Source organism: Lissotriton helveticus, chromosome 8, assembly GCF_964261635.1.
Source record: "Lissotriton helveticus chromosome 8, aLisHel1.1, whole genome shotgun sequence".
Taxonomy (NCBI): domain Eukaryota; kingdom Metazoa; phylum Chordata; class Amphibia; order Caudata; family Salamandridae; genus Lissotriton; species Lissotriton helveticus.
Genome location: NC_136069.1, coordinates 759,750,036 through 759,760,679, shown reverse-complemented (window position 1 = coordinate 759,760,679; position 10,644 = coordinate 759,750,036).

Here is a 10,644-nt window from a genome sequence, read left to right as displayed (position 1 = left end):
GTGTATGTGTGGGGTGTGTGGGTGTGGGTGGGATGTGTGGCTGTGAGGGGTGTGTGGGTGTGTGTGTGGGGTGTGTGTGTGGGTGTGTGTGTATGTGGGTGTGTGTGGGTGTGTGGGGTGTGTGTGTGGGTGTGTGTGTGTGTGAGAGAGAGGTGTGTGTGTGGTGTGTGTGTGTGTGTGTGTGGGAGGTGTGTGTCAGTGGTGTGTGTGTGGGGGGTGAGGTGTGTGTGTGGGATGTGTAGGGAGTGTCTGTGAGGTGTGTGTGTGTGGGGGGTGAGGTGTGTGTGTGGGTATGGGTGTGTGGGGTGTGTGGGTGTGGGCGGGGGGTGTAAGGTGTGTGTGTGGGTGTGGGTGTGTGGGGTGTTTGGGTGTGGGGGGAGGTGTGGGTGTGTGAGGTGTGTGTGGGGGTATGTGGGTGTGGGGGTGTGGGGGTTATGTGTGTGGGGTATGTGTGGGATGTGTGGGTGTGTTTGTGTGAGGAGTGTGTGTGTGTGTGGGTGTGTGTGTGGGGTGTGTGCGTGTGGGTGTGTGTGGGATGTACTTGTAGGTACCTAAATCAGCCACAGAACCCAAAAGCTCTTTTCAGAGCTACCCTACCTCTGATCACTCAAAATGATTATTTTACACTAACTTTTTTCACTATTTTTCACCAAAGTACGCTCCCCGGTGCGCGTACCGGGCGCTCCCCCCGTGAAAATTGGAAAAATGTTTTGTTTTTTTTGCCCCGCGGGGCCCTTTTATGGCACCCACATCAAACCTAGGGGGTCAGGGGGGCTCTACCCTGCCCCCTTTTGGTCATTTCCCCCTTTGTTTTTGCCACATCTTGTGTCTCGATCCCACCGAGACACAAGATGGCGGCCGCTCCGGACTGTTTGGAATGTTGACAGACACCCAAAAGCCAATCAGCTTTCCGCTCGCGAACTCGCGGTGCGCCCTGGAGCGCGCCCCGGTACGCATACCGGGGCGCGCTTACAGATATATATATTTTTTTTAACCTAAATTACTCAAAATCTACTGGAGCACATATCTTGAGATATAGCAAAGGCACATCGGGCTACCAGTCCCTACAATTTTGCCAAGTTTGGTGGAAATCCATTCAGCCGTTCGGGCTAAAAGTGAGTCCAATCGCCCTATGGAAATTAACATGGGGAAAACACGTTTTGGGACCCCCCTTTTATCTCGGCCCCCACTTGACAAATCCCCCCCAAACTTTCAGGGAAGGAGCGGGCCATCTTCTTTGAGAAATTCGCGAAGATTCGTCCACCGGCGTCCTCAAGTTATTCCCAACAGAATGTTGCGGATTTCCTATGGAAAACAATCCTAACTATAACTACCTACTGGCGACCGCCAGTAGGTAATATATATATATATATATATCTAGCTGCTGACAAACCTGAGTCCACTAGGGACACGTCCTAACGTATCTACACAGTTGTATGTTGGAAGAATACTGATTTAATTGTTTAAGTATACAAATTCGGATGATCTAATTAATTATGATTCGAAAAACTGTTAGAGTAATAACAATTGCCTATTTTTGAGGCTTTATGAATTCGTAAACTATGAGTAATCTATGCTCTTCCACTACTTGATTAATATGATGAAATTTGTACATAACTGTCATGATTCATTGTTTAATTAATTTTTCATAAATTGAAATGTCACAAATGCCCATTCAGGGCACCATAACTCGCTTACAAAGAATTGATTAACTGATCAAGACAGTGCTACACATCGTTACCATTTGATTTGTGTTATTATTAGGTTTTATTTTACCGTTTCAAGATGGCGCTTATGATTTTGGACTTTTTAGTCCCATTTCTATGTTTTTCATTTGCCACTATTTACATCCGCCTCGCCGCCGCCAGTTTGAAACTGACGAAGGCAAGAGCCGATACGCGTTTTTCCTGTTGTGTGCAATAAACCGAAGTGGTTTAACTTACTGCGAGTGCTGGTTTTCTGACTTTGGTCAGGGGAGCTATTATACAGAAAGCGGCACGCCGCCGCCGCCTGCACCGGCACCCACTCGGATTGAGTGCGGATTCCTATGGGCGACTTTGGAGCTACGAAAATTTGAAACTCGAAACCGCACCACCACGAGGAGTTGGCGAAACCTTCCCTGTCCCGAGGAGTACGCGCTCGAAGGAGGAGCTCCGAATACGATGAAGGGCAGATGAAGGTAGGAGATACCCGACATCCGTGCTATATAACGGCACGAGTGAAGTGAGAAGCACACTTGATATCAGCAATAATCCTAACATTTGCCAAATGTTTAGTGATTCAGCGCGCCGGGAGGTGGCAATTGGCATTTTTAAGGGACGTCCCGGCACCCTAACACAGGGCGCGACTCAGGCACCAGACGCAGCACAGACTAACTTAAAGAGCAAATACCAGCAGCTCGAAAGACTCTACGAGCGTGAAACCAGGAAGTGGTGGGAAGCCACTTCCCTGCAACATTACGTGGATGTGAACCGTGTTCCTCGCGGCCTCCGGATATACACGGTTCCTGTATACGAAAATCCGGACTTGGATTTACTCACTGAATGGGCAGAATATACGGCACATTCATGTGAAGGAATGCTGAGACTGCTAATAAAATTTGCATGGAAAGACCGTGAGAGAGCATTAAAGGGCATTGAAATCTTGGAGTCAGGTATTCTTGAGCTGGTGGATCAAGGGCAGCTCGACAAAGAGAAGGAATCTATGAAAGAAAGACTCGCAGTGTATGAGAAAAGAATCCATCAAAGGAAACAACAAAAATTTGAACGTGATGCACGTGACTACGAGCTTGGAAGGATATTGACCTTCGCTCGGAAGTATGATGCTCCACGCCGGGATCTAAGGGCAAAACACCTCAAACAGAAAGAGAGACAGCCCACACAAGTAGAAACCTCTGAATCTGAAGTAACGAGTGCAGAACACTCAGAGGAAGAGAACTTGAGCGACACACGGCCGAAAGAGAAGACAAGATGCCAGCCTTCTTTTCACGAGGAGTTCGATCTCATACGCCAGAATTGGCTGAGGGATGGGAAGAAGCGTCCCCCGGAAAAGCAACAAACCACAAGCAGAGGCGCATCACGAGGAGAGGAGGGAGAAAACACAGAAAGTACAACCCGACAGTTGAGGAATCGGCAACCCAGGAACAAGAGGAAGTGACAGAAGGTTTAAATATAATTAATCTCTCGTCAAGGATCCTCACACAGAACGAAGAAAAAGTGTTGAAATTAGGACTGACATTCTGTCCCACAAACTGCTATGAGTATACGCAGACGCGTATCGACCTATTCTTATTCATCCGTAAGATGAAACTGTGGAAGTTCTTCAAACAAAAAGCCCTCAGGGAGAACGAACAAAGAACAACGTTGGAGGGACAAACTGACCCACGTGATCCCTTTGACATCAATATTAGGGATCTGGACAACATGGCAGTACTGGAAGAGCTATTAGAAGAAAACGATCCTCACCCTCCGCCCCGAACGACAGCAGTTGATCGAGGCACAACCATTGGCATTGTTCAGATTGGAGAAAACAGCAACCTGAAGCCTCCTTCACGCTTTCTACCACAGACACCTATAGATGCCATAGATATCTTCTCAGAGACTGTAAACCGAGAACTGCAGAAATTGTCTAAAGAGGAAGCAAATAACAAACACAATGTGAAATGGAACCTGACATCCAATGAAAGGGATGCGATTTCAAGTCTGGAGAAAGACGATTCTATTGTTATTAAGCCTTCAGACAAAGGCGGCAATATTGTAATCCAAAGCTGCCTAAATTACTGCAAAGAAGCCTTACACCAGCTACAAGACTGTACCAATTACTCACCTACCACAGAACAAGAATACCTCACCAGTATTCGTGAATACCATCTATTAATTGATTACTGGTATGGTAAAGGGATCCTAGCCAAGGAAGAGCACCTCTATTTGCAAAATCAACAACCGAGACTACCATGCTTTTACCATCTGCCAAAGTACATAAAGACCCCATTAGACCACCTGGGAGACCTATTGTTTCCTCTATAGGATGACTCACTGAGAAGATGTCCAAATTCATTGACTTATTCCTAGCACCATGGGTCACGCAATTAAGTTCCTATACTAAAGACACCAAAGACTTTTTACGACAGATACAAGATGTAGAGTGGGAGGATGACATGATCATGATAACTATGGACATCTCCAGTCTATATACCAGTATTGGACACTCGGAAGGGATGAGAGCAGTGACAACATTTCTGGACTTACGTTCTGCAAAATATTTGGAACACAGCAAGATGATCTTAGATTTTATATCATTTTTTTGAACAATAACATCTTTGTTTTCCAGGATCAAAGGTACAGACAGACAAGGGGGACGGCGATGGGCACCTGCTTCGCCCCCAGCTACGCGAATTTATTCGTGGGCTGGTGGGAGAAGCGGGTGGCCTGGGCCGACGACAAGGCAGTGTGGGTAGAGAACTTAATTTGTTGGAAGAGATACATAGACGATCTCTTCCTTATTTGGAAGGGACCTAAATCCTCGGCTGAGGAGTACATAATGGCCCTTAACATTAATGATTTGAACCTCAAGTTCACCTACAATATGAACAAACAGGAGGTCAGTTTTCTTGATTTGAGGGTCTTTGTAGAGTCAGGCATGATCCAAACTACCCTCTACAGGAAAGAAACAGCAGGGAATTATGTCCTCCATGGACGTAGTAACCATCCTAGATCCCTTATCAGTAGCATTCCTTATGGAGAGCTGTTAAGGTGTTATATAGCTCCTATATATCCTTATATCGTGTTAAGTTAGCATAGGTACATTTGAGGTTTAAACGCCATTTTTCCTTTCTTGCAACTTCTGCACACGACCCTAAATTGTTGACTTAGCTTTCAACCTAGTGGTTTGCCGTGGTGTATGTGAGAATAATATGTTATTGCTCTGATATCAGCTTTGTTTAATAAACCATGTCTGCACGGAGAGTGCTGAAGTTTCAGGAGCAACACGATATGGAATTATTATGAGGTCTGATCTCCACGCCTTCATAGTCATAACACAAGTGCAGCCTTTGCCAACTTGGGCTTGAGGCGGGATTGATATTGCTTTGCACGAGAATTGTTAAAACACTTGATGCGGTGCACATGCAGAGAGAGCTGGTGTATGCTGATGTGATTCCTTCATGCTAGGACACTAAGGTATGGGCCCACCCTAAAACAACCCAAAGAGACCTTCTTAGCTAATAATATAATATATGTGTTAGGGAGGGTGAGATATAAGTGTTGTTAACTCTTATTCATTACAGCATTTTAACATGCTGTCACCATTCGCTTTTTATGTCTTAGTAACTATGCTGATAATTTTGATACTGATAATAAGTATACTTGTATTATCTAAGATACTGCGCCTGAGAAGACGGCATTAGTAAATAAACATTTCAAATGCACATGTGTCTTCTTTACTCCATGTTCTGGTTTGTAATGATAATATAACAAAAGAGTGTTCATGAGTTCCACGTACCCTGAGGTACTGTAAGTTCATGTTCTGGTTTGTCTAAACATTGGGAGTTCAGATATGTCCAATGAGACACTGTAGCTAGCTCGGTAAGGGGTGAGTTGGTTGCTAAGGTAAGTTTTGGGACAACCTAATTTGCCGAGGTTCCACTCCTCTGTGCACAGTTCTGTGTGAGAACAGAAACCCTGCGACATGGCGCCCAACGGTTTCGGTGGTCTTATATCATGACACTCGAGTAGTATATCGTTCGAACCTTAACCCCTTCACATCCGTTTCCGGAAAACGGGGTGTCGGTGAAACCTTCCTATTTTTTGAGATAGGTCTTTTTCAAGCTTGATTCTTTCTGAAACGGTTTCTTTGAATTACTACCCAGTTGTGCTACAAAGTATTCTTTGTGTTTTCTTGTTTCCAGTGTAGTCATGGCGGCGGTGGCCATTGCGCAACATAGTCGCGTGGCGGTGCGCAACCATCTTCAGACGTACCAGGTACCGGTGGATGGGATGGCTGTGGTTTTAGTGGTGTGTGCAGATCCGGCGTTCCCTTACGAGTTGTTTTACTCTTGGGTTACGTTTCCGGCAGTGGACGCAACTTCTGGGTTGTTCCACTCCTACACCGCCTCAGCTGTCCCGGCTGAATATACACCGTACAGGGCACTGGAAATACCTATTGATCATTGGCAGCATCGCGTTTGGTTTGATGGCGCCCTCCCCCACTCTTTGTCCGCTGCGAGGTTAGGTCCACTCTCGATTCCAGGTACTAACTGGCCTGCGTTGGGTGGTTTTACCCCGCACCCGAATCACGGTGCTTGTACCCTTCAGGAAATTCGAAGGTTACATGTGGTGTCTATTTCCGTGATTCGTGCACTAGTGCAATACATTGGTCGTCATCTCCCGGGTGGTCCCCCGGGGGGTCCGGCCGCTCAAACGGAACGTGGTGGTTTACGGCTTAATCCAGTTATGGTAAATTCTGTTTTTGGTCAACGCCCTGATAATAAAGATGATTTTCCTTTTTGGCTGGCGGAGAAATTTGACCAACTGGAGGCCGTGTTTCCCAATTCTTCTCCTGCTGACAAACATAGAATGTTGACGATTACTTTACCTAAGGATATCACTCCCGAACTCGTTGATTGTGAAAGCTGGGGTAAGACTTTTGCGGCTGTTTATGCGAGGTGCTTCGGCACCCCATCTATGGCTGTACTGCCTACGATCATAAAACGTGTTCAGGATGATCACGGTCCTGAGGCAGCGGTTGAATTGGGTATGCGCCTGTGTGGTTCTTTTGAGATTGTGAGTGATCTCATACTCTCCAACATCAAGGGAGATGCAGTGAACTTCCAGGTTTTTAATGCATTGGCAGCGTTACCCGATGCCGAAAAGCCCCGCCAGTTAGCGAAGATTGTGGTGGCCGCTTACAAAACTATCGGTCGCACAAGTAAAGGTTTAAAGTACTTCGCGGTTAAGGATAAAAAACAACCACAAGTGCAATCTGCTGCGGCAGATGTACAACCGAAGTCCAAAAAGCAAAATTGGCCTCAGAAACAGAAACAGGGGAAGCAACAGCAGCAAACGCAGGAATCTTATCCTGCAACACAAGTCCCTGCGCCGTCTGAGAAAGTTTATGATTTGCGCGATCGCGCGATGATTAAATCACCTGATCGATTTCAGGTTTCTGATCAACGCTCTCCTCGTTCCTTACAGGACTCATCGGCCCAGAAGACCGGTGGAGGAGGAGGCGGACGGGGACGTGGTGGCCAACAGGGACGTGGCCAGCCCCGCCAGACAGAGGGCGCTTGGAAGCAGGAGGATTCTACGCCTAAGAGACCGCAGTTTGCGAAAAAGAAAGTCGCAGCCTTAACAGCGCATCGATATGCCACAGATAGTGAGAACGCGGCTTCGGAATCTGACGTGGGCTCTGACCTTGCTGGACAGCGCGGCGGAGATAACCATAGTCAGAGAGGCGCTGCGTCCACTACTGAGGGTGACAGCGACTGATGTCTACGTTGTGATAGAAACAGCGGATACGAGACTTGCTCCCCCTGAAAGACTATATGAAATTGTCCTGTTAATTGAAGGTGACATACAGCGTACCGTTAAAGGTGTATTTTGGGAGAATCTGTCTTCTACATATGATATTTTACTTTCGGAGGCTGACTGGCCCCCACCTTTTGTGCTCGCGGCGCCGCGAGGGGAGGAGGTGATCCTACCCAGTTTCGCGAACACTGTCTCGAAAGAGCATGCGCAGCATTTTGCAGAAGAGTGGGCTCGGGCTCTCGCGCCGGCTCTGTACCGTAACCAATGTGGTTGGGATAGATTGTCGCCTTGCCACGAAATTCCGTTGCGGTCTCAGCCGCAGCCTCAACCTCAATATCCCATTCGGCGTGAAGCTAAATCTTCCGTCGCGGAAATCCTTGAACAATTGGAATATCAGGGAGTTATTGAAACGTGTGTGTCACCGATGAATAATCCCCTTTTTACTGTGAACAAACCTGACGGATCATATCGTTTGGTTTTGGATTACCGGCATTTAAACTCGCATTGCCGTAACTGTGCTGTACAGAATACCCACGGCTCTGCCCTAGTGGATAGTCTCGTGCGTAAGCGTTTCAAGACAACGCTTGACATATCCAATGGTTTTTATGCCCACAGATTGGACAGCTTTAGCTCCCAATGGACCAGTTTTACGAGCGCTGGAGTCCAAAAGCATTTCCGGCATCTTCCAATGGGCTATAAGAATAGTCCTGGTATATTTACCGCTCGCATTGTCTCTATTCTGGAGGCACTCGACCCTGATGCTTTTTCGTATGTGGATGACATATATCTCACAGACGACGATATTTGGGAGCATCTGTGTCGTGTAAATTCTGTTATTTGCAACTTCGCTGACATGGGTTACAAATTTAACTTTGCAAAATCGCACATTGCTGAACACACAGTGTTGTTTTTGGGCTATGAGCTCAACAATGAAGGTAGAGGTTTGGCTCCTCACTTCTTAGAGAAGTGCGCACAATTGCGCGCTCCTACAACACTGAAAAAATTACAATCTTTACTGGGCTTTTTGAATTTCGGCAGAACTTACATTCCGGAATATGCCCTGCGTATCAAGCCTTTGTATGCTTTGATACAACCAACTTTCTCAAAATCATGCTGGCTGCCTGAGCATTCAGCCATTTTGCAATCCTTGCAGGCTGATCTGCTCGCTTCTAAATATTTACTGACTCGTGATAACCACACCAACCTGGTAATAAGAATAATTCCTGGGACGGTGGGTTTCACATACCTCACTTTTAATGAAGGTGACACAGTACCTATTGCTTACAAGTCACACTTGACACTTCGGCTGAGTTGCGGTTTCCCACAGTGGAAAAGGTTTTAACTGCTGTACAGATGGCAATTCTTAAGGAACGAGCACTGTCTCAGGGGAAACGCATGCTAGTGGTAACACCCTGTCCTCATTTGGAGGCAGTCACGAAAGCCAGTGTACCAAATTCAAAAGCTTTGCACCCTCGGTGGATTCAGTGGGCTGCGTCATTGTCATCCACGGATGTCATGTTTATTTTTGACGCCTCCTTACGGTCGCAAGAGTACTTGCAATATGAATTCGTTCATCCTGCTCCTCTGGCTATGCGACCTTTGGAGGACTTCCATTGCATCATTTACACTGATGGGTCGGCGCAGGTTGCGCATGGCTCTAAACATGCCTACGTTTCCGCATGCGCCATTGTGGTCGGTGCTATGTTGAATGATGAGTTCATTTCCAGGGAGGTGCACACGATGCCCCTGGGCGATTGCACCGCACAATTGGCAGAGCTTCGTGCTCTATTACTAGCGTTAGAGTACGCGGATCCAAGTGTTACTACTCTGATTGTAAGTGATTCTTACTACTGTGTCCAGTCTTACAATGAAAACTTGTTCTTTTGGATTCAAAATGATTTTCATGATTCAAAGGGTAGCACAATAAAACATAAAATGATCTGGGTTCGAGTGGCAGAGCTTAAGGCTAAGTTGCCACTCGTTTTTGTTATTCATACTCTCGGTCATCAGCGCGTAGGAGTTCACGCTGTTGGCAACTCGCTTGCTGATGAAGCAGCAAAATCAGCAGTATCTACATACTTAGTTGCAGCGGTTACTAGGTCTAAAACCAAGATTGATAGCGACATCTTGGCAGCGATTGCTGCCTCTGAGAAGGGAAGTAAACATCCTGCGGGATTCCCTTCGAAGTATAAATACCACTTAAGTCCCGAAAAGGTTCCTTTTGTGACTATTCCTGATGTTGGGGAACGGCTGATTCCCAACTCTGATCGCAGAGCAGACTTCATTACAGCGGCTCATGAAGGTGTGGCGTCTGCGCATGCGGGCGTCTCGGCCACTGTAACGCAATTACAACAACGTTTCTGGTGGCGGGGACTGTACAAACAGACGCGTGATTATGTCCTTCTTTGTGACATATGCCAGCAGATTAAACCTTCGACTGCTACGCGTCCGCCACAGACTCAGTTGTACATTTCTAATAAACCGCTAAGCTGTGTTTATTTAGATCACTGCGGTCCTTTTTCATCTGATACTGCGTATAAGTACATCTTAGTAGCAGTTGACTCATGCACACGCTTTGTGTGGGTATGGCCACATCGCAGCGCTGATTCACGGACTGTCATTAGAGATTTGCGTATCTTTATAGGGATTTTTGCCTGTGGTACCTTCCATTCGGATCAGGGTCCGGCTTTCGCCTCTAGGGCGTATAAGGATGCCATGACTTCGTTGGGGGTCCAAGTCAAGTTTTCGTCTCCCTACAGACCTGAGGGTAATAGTGTAGTTGAGCGAATGAACCGTGATTTAAAGCAATCTTTGACAGCCCGAGTTATAGGCACTGGCAGAAACTGGCTGGCTCACCTCTATGGCGTGCAGCGTGCTCTTAATAATCTCCCTAGAAGGTCTCTGGGTGGGTGGACCCCATACGAGATGCTCTTTGGCATCAAGATGTACGTCCCTGACCTTGACGGTCTAGACTTGGTGGTTCGCGCCACTTGCTTTGACGCAGATGAACATTGCAATGTTTTACAGAATCTACAAAAGACCAGAGACAGTCTTGCAAAGGAACATTTGCCCTCCACGTCGGATGATGCGTTGCAGATCCCGGTAGCTGGCTGGTTACCTC